The 9267-nt window shown below is 31.6% G+C and overlaps 1 pseudogene; it reads left to right on the plus strand.

Annotated features, from left to right (window-relative positions):
• The first annotated feature begins 2451 nt into the window (after positions 1 to 2451).
• On the plus strand, positions 2452 to 8082 carry LOC124886642 (annotated as a pseudogene).
• Positions 8083 to 9267: the final 1185 nt, after the last annotated feature.

Consider the following 9267-nt stretch of genomic DNA (forward strand, 5'->3'; position numbering starts at 1 on the left):
AAATCAAGAAGATTGATGATAGGAATCAAAGGGCTATCATAGCTTTTGATGACATTATTTAAGGCCCATACATGAATATTCAAGCTTTGGTCATATTGAGGATACAAGGACATGCATGGAGGACTCATTTTGAGATTACAATATGGAAAAACCATGTTTGGAAGATTGCTTGGGACTTGTGTTGATGCCTACCAAAGGGTTCCAAGAGGTTTCACATTTTGAAGCTTGAAGAAGGAGGGACCCACGATGCATTAGTGGGGGCGGCCTTGGAGTGTAAACACTCATTAAGGGTGTTTTAGTCTTTTTGTGCCATTTCTTTACACTCCATAGGAGCCCTTTTTCATTAAGGGTATTTTGGTATTTTATGTAATAAGCTATAAATAGACTCTTTAGGCTTATTTTCTCATTAGTTGATTATTGATATTTGAAAGACTTCTTCTTCTCTCTTTGAGAGTATAGTGTAGGGCTTTGAAAAGCCAAGTAGAATAGGGCTTGGAAAAGTCATTATTAATCTTTGCTTAGAGACGGTGGTTGTAAGGCGGAGTTGATTCCCTTAGTGATCACCGTAAGAGTTTGATTTTGTAATTGCGGGTCTTAAGGGTCTTAGCATTTGATACACGATTTGGTTCCTATTTCTCGTAATCTCGTATGTCAGGCTATCTATCTTACTTTATTGCATTTATTTGTTCTCTTGTTTCTCTTAGTCTTCATATCTTTAGGTTCTTCTTCTATCATTGTTGAGGAATAAAAGAAAGTATTGTTTCATGTCTCATAGGCGATGGTTACCTTGTGGACATAAGTTTCAAAAACATAAAGTTGTATATAGCCTTGCAGAGTTAGAGGTAGCAACTAAACGATTGACGGAAATTGAGATTCTTGAACAATTGGATAATATTAGAAATAAATTTGGAAAAGGTCCATTGGTAAAATCTCATAATATAAAATGGGAGGATGGTGATAATAATTTGCAAAATATATAGAACAAAAAGAACATATGTTTTGAGTTGAATTACTGGAAAGACAATCTGATTCGTCATAATCTTGATATGATGCATGTCGAAAAGAACTTCTTCGATAACTTATTCTGGATGTTGTTGAATATTGATGGCAAAGGAAAATATAATTTAAATTATCAATTAGATTTACAAAAGATTAGAATCCGAAAAGCTTAGCATCCTAAGAAAAAGGCTAATGGGAAATATTATCTGTCTCCAGCAGGTTTCACATTGAGTAATTCACAAAAAGATATGCTTTTGCAAGTTTTAAATGAAGTGAAAGTTTCACATAGATATGCATCAAATATCTCAAGTTGTGTTGATCTTAAGCAACGCATGATGCATGGGTTGAAGAGTCATGATTGTCATATTTTAATGCAACAACTCCTTTTGATTGCCTTGCGGATCTCCTGCCACTGAATGTCCTTAAGCCACTGATTAAAATAAATAATTTTTAGGGGTATTTGTTCTACAGTTTTGAATATTGGTGACTTAAAAAAGCTTCAAGATCGAGTTGCATTGGCTCTCTATCATTTGGAGAGAATATTTCCTCCATCTTTTTTTGATATCATGGAATATCTAGTTATTTATTTAGCCGAAGAAGCAATGTTGGCTAGACCTTCACAATATTATTCATTGTGGTTTATCGAAAGGTATCATTTTATTATTTTTGTGGTACTTATAAAAAATTATAATTTACTTTTTAAAATTTTCTATTGTAGGTTCTTTCTTAGTCTTAAAAACTATGTTAAGAGTAGAAGTCATCCAGAAGGTTCAATTGCAGTGGGATATTGGATAGAAGAGTGCATGATATTCTGCTCAAGATATTTAGAAGATGTAGAGACTAAGTCTAATCGTACTTTAAGAAATAATATTTTATCTAATAAAACCTCAAACCAAAAGGGTTGTCGATCAAGTAGAGAGAAAGGGTTTGAGCTTGATAACATAACACGTGCTCAAGCACACAAATATATTTTATTCAATTCTGCCTCCACAACTCCATATCGTGAGTAAGTATTAAATCATAATTTATGCATAGTAATTATTTATTATGTAATTTTCATTCAAATTTCATTTATTAAGTGTTTATGTATTTTACATCTATAGTGAACATATAAAAGAAATCGAGAAGAAAAATTTTCGTTTATTGAGATAAGACGTGAACCAAATTCACATTGAAATATTTCAAATGTGGTTTAGAAATTATGTAAGTATGAACCAGCTAAAATATTTTCATATATATTACTATATAGTGATATCTTTTAATCACATCTTTAATTTTAAATGGTAGGTTGAGAAGATGAATATGACTGGTCAACAAATATCTCAAGTTATTCAAAATTTAGCTATTGGCCCATTAATACAAGCAAAAAAGATGACTGGATATATATGTATTCGAGTTAGATACTTAACAGAGTCTCGAAATATTAAGAAAAAAACTCAAAATAGTGGTATTATGGTAAAGGCTACTACTCAAAGTTATGCAAGCTCAAGAGGTAAAAATCCCATATTGGCAGAAGTTTCCTTTTATGGGATTCTCACAGATATAATTGAGTTGTATTATACTAAAAAGCTCAAGATTTTATTGTTTAGGTGTAAATGGATGAACAATAACAAGGGGCTTATTGAGAAAGATGATTATGATTTTACTCTTGTGAATTTTAATCATCTATTCTATTCAAGCAATCAATTGTCAGATGAACCTTTAATCTTTGCTTCTCAAGATCAACAAGTGTTTTATATTGATCATTCTATGAAAAATGAGCGAAAAATTGTTGTTAAACTTAAGTCAAGAGGTTTTTATGATTTGGGTAAAAATACATTGGGAGTTGAGAAAAAGGAAGGTCATATGGAATTGTGGCCTAAGAAACAACTAGATGATACTATATTTGAAAGTGCAGAGGACATTGAATGGGTTAGAAAAGAGGTACCAGGGATAGAAATTGACCCACAAACTCTGGAATGTAATGAAGCATATGATGAAGACGTCGGTGTGGCTTAGTTCTTACTATTATAGTTTGATTACTATTTCAGTACAAATGGTTATTGAACAATAGCGATTTTGATGTTTATTATTATATCATTTAGTTGTTACAATCTCATATATTTATGTGTCTTATTACTTGACTGATAGTTAGATATTATTAATATTTATGCATAGTAGATTTTTTTTTTAAACTTTGTCAGGATTCATAGTTTTTGAGAAACTTTGTGGCAATGGTAATTAAAAGACCGAGAAATACTAGTCAAGGTGAGATTTTATTTGATTCTTTGAAGCAAAAAAAAAAATAACAAATAGGAAGTGCGTCAATACCTCTACCACCTCCAAAATGGCCACGAAATAAAAGACAACTCCAATCTAGTAACTCATCAAAAACTGATTTACAATATATCGAATCTCTTCCAGGTATTAAATTTTTATGATATCTTTTCTTCTTTCTATAATACAAAGTTGTTAGATAACTTAATTTTTATGAATAATAATTTTGCCTTTCTATTAATACACTGGGTATGTTGTCGTCTTATATTTGATTACTTGCAGATTCTAGTGAGAGTAAAGATTAGATTAAATGTTGTAGGGGTCCTACTATGATGCACTTAAGAGGGGGGAAAGATGGTGGCAATTTACATATTGAACTGAATGAATATGATCAGGTTATTGGGATAGAAGAACCTAGGTTGAGTTTAAAACTTGGTGTGCTATCGCAAAATGGCATCTTAGCACCACTTAATTATACAGATTGGAGACTTGTTCCTAAAATGTACAAGACTAAAATGTAGGGTCAAATTAAGGTACTTAGTACAACCATAACCTATATATTAAGATATTATTATTTTTATATATTTTTATATATAAATGAGTTGTGTGTTAAATATATATATATATAGAATAATATTGACGCAACTGAGGATATAAGGCGGATTTTGATGATGTCACTTGAAACTAAATGGAAAGAAGTAAAGCATGAAGCGAAAACTAGTGGATGTGATCCGTATAATATTGATATTGAGTGCTTAACTCATTGTCCAGATAATGTTGAAGAAGATCAATGGCGATCACTAGTTTATTATTATAGCTCAGAGAATAAACAGGTATATGCTAGACCTCTATCCACTTTGCATTGCCATCATGAATTATTCTTCTCGTACCATCCTTAATAGTTCATAAATTAATGTGGCTTCATTTTAGAGATATTTCATTATTGTGTGGTTACGGTTCTTTATTAGTCAAATAAATGAACTCCATTGTCCTAACTAGGGGTACTAAAAGTGGGACATTATTTTAACCTTGTTATATGGAATTTATTATTTTTGTCTGGCCAAATATTTCAAATGAAGAAAGGAAAAACATGTTCCCAGTAGATTGAATTTTGTCATACAAATGACCAGACAGGGCTATTTATTGGGTTTGAGTTATGAGAGATATGTACTGTCTTAATGGGTTCTTTAGTATGTGTAGAGAGCTTATAAGGCATGTAGTTAAAGGACCAAGTGTTGCTAGTTATTGGGGGCATAATTTGATTATAGGTAACTAGTTTTAAATTGCATATAAAAGCAAGTTGTAATAGGTTGATTAATCTTTTCCTGATCATATATCCAAATTCCATCACTTTGATCTTGTGAAATATTATTATTTTGGTCTTTGGTGTATTGGTCTTTCATTACCATGTATAATATTTGCAAAGTGGTTAGTTTGGAGTGCAATTGTCATAAGGATATAGTGCTGCATCTATTTTGGCTATACTGAAGCCTCTTTTTCTTGGAGCCAAGAAAAGTACTTGTAGAACTAGTATTACACAAAGTAGTAGGGCTGAGATCCTTTACATTAACCCTTCTAACGAACATATCTCAATTTCTATCAGCGTACAAAAAATCCCATAAAGATGCAGGAGCGTCCTTAAAAAAAACTTATAGAGGTACTTGCATTATTAGTACTAGCCATTGTCGTTAAACCATCAACTAACTTATTTTGTTCTCTGTAGACATGGTTCACCGTTGTCCTATTTAGTTGCCGGAGAATGAACCTGCAATCATTTAGTAATGAAGATTGAATGTCCTATTTACAATATTAACCATCTTTTTCTCCATGTCTTATTTACTCTTCATAGCAAAAGATAAATTTTTCTCCGCTGCTTCACGGCCAGCCAATGCAGCTGCCAGCTGTCCTTCTAGAATTCCATTCTTTCTACAGAAAATAGTGTTTTCGGTGGTAGATGAGTGAGTATAAGTAACACATAAGAACTTTTTCTTGGGTCGGAAAGGGCAATAACTGAAAATGACCGCTAATACTATGTAGGCTGAGGAACAAAAGGAGAAATCTGGTCGAGTAAGGACTCGCATCTGATAAGCTAGTTGGCTACGACTACAAACTATTAGGTTAGGTGGTGAATATTTTTTCGTAAGGTCCCTTGTACTTTATTGAGACCCTAGGAAATATAATAGTTGTCTAAAATTAGTTATCCCTATCAAGAACTATTGACTGCAATTATAACCTTTTTAATTTTTCACCTAGTGTAGTATCCGTATTGGGGTGTCGATTAATTCAAACTTGCATTAGATAAGAGGTTATCGAGGAAACCACTCCCTAAGAAGACTTTTTTCCTATTCAGAGCTCGAACCCGATATCATTACTTGAGATTGAACAAATTCTATCCTACCATAACTTAGATTGGATCCATGTATTCTCTCAAAACCAGAGTTTAAAGCCCCTACTACTATATTTTAGGTGCACACTATGTCCCACATCCAAGAAAGTGGGTGCCTTGCCTTATATCTTTTACCTCCTAAAAAAACTACTGATAATAACAAGAAAACCTACTCATGTACTTTGAGTATGGACCTTTGAATTACTGAACAAAAAAGCATGATCAATTCAACCTAGTGAAATTGACATTATTCTTGAATAGCATTAGCCAGGGGTCTAGTAAAACAAGTAGCCAAATTATGTTAATTCACTTTCCTTTTCGATTCTATAAATACTTTAATTCAGTTAACAAGATATACGAACTACACAAAAATTATGGAATTTACTAGATTTGGCTTCTTGGTTTTTTCTATTTTCTTGCTTTCTTGTACTTGTTCAGTTCATTGTAGGCTTTTGCTATCTCATGATGATTTCATTTCTCTGGCTCTAATAGATCGCCTTTTGAGTTCTCTTCTTCATCAGCCTCTTGTTTTAACTTTGATTCCATGTAAGCTGCTAACTCATTATTGAGATCTTCTAACAAAGATGAAGCAGTATCTAATTTTTCTTATGATCCTTTGTAGACATAATTTTCTAGTTTAGCCTCTCAAGTTTCTTTTCTGCCTCCTTCAATTCCTTCTCCCAGTTTATAGTATCTTGCTCTCTTGCCATAGTTGCTCTAACTCGGTATTCCTTGGCCTCCAGATGTGCAGCATATGCAGCCTCCAAAAACTCCATTGAAGTAATGATCTCAACAGCCAAATTCTCCACTGTCTTTTACACATCATTAGATACAGATACAGTTTTTCTGTATTTTTCATGGCAACATCTTTTTCGGACACTAATAAATCATAATCCTAAGTCATAATACTTATGGATAACTTCTAATTTAGAATTTACAGATTGTAGCTATGAAACTGCAGCTTCAAGTCTACCTCTGGCAACCTCAAGCTGTGCTTTGGCTACAATACTAGCGTCATCAGCAATCCCCCGTTCCATCTCTTCTACCTTGATCTTGGCAAGTTTTGAATAATGTCTTCCTTGTTTCTCTTCCATTTATGCTATCTCTAGGTTGAGTTTCAACTCTTTTATAAGTCTCTTAGTGCTATTTAGCTCTTTTAGAACTAGAAATTTTGTATCTTCCGCATCCTGACACTTTTTCTTATACTATAGGATCTCCTCCTGTACTTTCGCTAGTTCTTTATTGATAACATTTTGTCTCTGCACAAACAAATAAGAAAAAATACAAACTTTTAAAGTCAAGAAAATAACATGAAATAGTCTATTTAGCCAAGCTTCTAAGAAGAGTAAGTTCTTATTGTAGAAAGTATACCCCCACTGTCAGTTGTCTATGAGCCTTACAGTCGACCATCTAGTCAAACTTTGAAACTACCTATTTCATATATTGAATTGGTTTAGTTGTGTTGATATTAACTCTATTTACATCAAAGTTCTAAGGATGCTTAGACTGAGCAATTGGAGATTTCACTTGGATTGTTATTTCTCTCTGTTTGCCATTCTGGCTATGCTGGAACCTTTTAACTAATCAAATTATATTATTAAGTGTATTGTTCTATTATGTATTATTGCATTAAAATTCTCTAGGAAAAGAGCAAGAGAAACAAAGAAAGTCAAAAAAAGTTGACTATGCCACACACATCAGGAGAAAAAGTCATGCTCAAATTATAGATGAGGTATGACATAATCACACTCTTTGTTCTGTAACTTATTTTTATTAATTGATACATGTATTGAATATTTTACGACATTCTCTTATTATAGAAATAGATGACAATGAAGAATAGTGGTGTAAAGCCAATTCGTATTGAGGTATTAAAAAAAACTCACATGAGAGAGAATACATAACCAGTGAATCTGATTGCTGGTGAAGTTATGATAAATTCTGATTCTTGATAAGTATTTTGGTACTTTTATTCTATCACAATTTTCTTTAACTTTTCATTGCTTGACTTTTCTTTCAAAAAGAAATAAATGGATGATATCACTAAGGTGAATCCCAAGTTAAAGTCCATGGAAGTGCTCTCAACAATGTGTACTCAAAAGTAATGGGACCAGACACTCATGGGATTGTCCGAACTCTAGGAAAGGGAGCAGCTTCAAGTTTAGTTTATGGTCCAACATATAATGTTCTCAAGCTGAAAAAGGAATTTTGATACACGAGTGAAAAAGTTGGTTGAAGCACAAAAAGAAATGGAAGCGATTGATAAAAAGTTGTCTGAAGCAAAAGAGGAAGCAAAATAGGATAAGGAAATAGTGGAGAGAAAATTATCGGAAGCAAAAATGGACATAGAAATAATTATAGCAGATATAGTAAAGGCAGGTGTACAAGCATATCTAGAGTCTTTGGGTGTTACTATTGATGCAAATACAAAATTAGGATAGATAAATAATTGTGTTGTTCACAAATATTACTTTTGTTAGTTGATAACTTAGTTACTTTTAATTATAATAGTTTTTTTGTGATAGATTTTTGATAACTCAATTGAAGATCGTCAACAACCGTTATCACCCATTTCATATGTTCACACAAAAAAGGTTAGAGGAAATAATGTTTTGATTTTTATTTCAATTTGTTTAAATCCTAACATTCATATGATTTCGGGATTAGTTGATTCCTTTTTCTTGTTTCTATTTGGGATTAATCTACCAACCATTAATCACTACGTTATGTAAACTGTTGGTATTGAAGTTCAATCTTAGTAGTTTTGTAACTTATAGATGAACATCATAATTGAGTAATTAAGTTGCATTTTAATTGATTATTTTTTTGTGTATTTTAATATATAATTTTCTGATAGTGCTATGCTATATCAGAGTTATTCATCGGTAATCTTGATCAAGCATTTATTATTGAAGCAATATTTTTTGTTGAAGCAATCTTATAATTTTATTTTGATTTCCTTATGGGGAAAATAGGCGTATTATGTATGCTATGATTTGTTATTTTTTGAATTTTTTTAAATATTTAAGTAATCAACTTAATTTTTTTCCTCAGGCTAAGATAATCAAGAAGACTGAAATTAGTGTAGTTGACACAAATAAACGAACGTGGGTAAGTTAGAAAAATTACAAGATATCCCTTTTCTCTTTTCTTTTCTTTCAAGCTGTCATCTCTAGTTAATGCTTTTGCATGAATTTTTCAATATGCTTGTCTTAAAAAAATTCAATGTGTTTTTTTGATATCTCAATCTGTTCTAGTTATGGAGGAAATAATTTCATCATATATTTACAATTTTTTCTTTTATGTGAATTTCTTATGCAGAACTTTTTAGGAAATTAAGGTCAATTACTAGCTATGAAATGCCCTCAACTCGTGGAGTGGTGATTTCATAAAGCTTTATTGCAGATTTTATTTGAGAATTTAACTAAATTGATTTGAAGTAAGCGTTAAAGTTGGTTGTATGTTGAAACTATTATATTTATATTTTATTTTTACTTAGATCATTTGATTTGATACCATTTAACTTTTACAGAACAATTATTATTTTGCTACTTTGTTTGCTACTTTGTTCTCTTGTTATAATTTTAAAACAGATTTACTTTACATATATTTCATGTTTATTATAA

The sequence above is a fragment of the Capsicum annuum genome, chromosome 8 (genome assembly GCF_002878395.1).
Source record: "Capsicum annuum cultivar UCD-10X-F1 chromosome 8, UCD10Xv1.1, whole genome shotgun sequence".
In the NCBI taxonomy this organism is placed as follows: domain Eukaryota; kingdom Viridiplantae; phylum Streptophyta; class Magnoliopsida; order Solanales; family Solanaceae; genus Capsicum; species Capsicum annuum.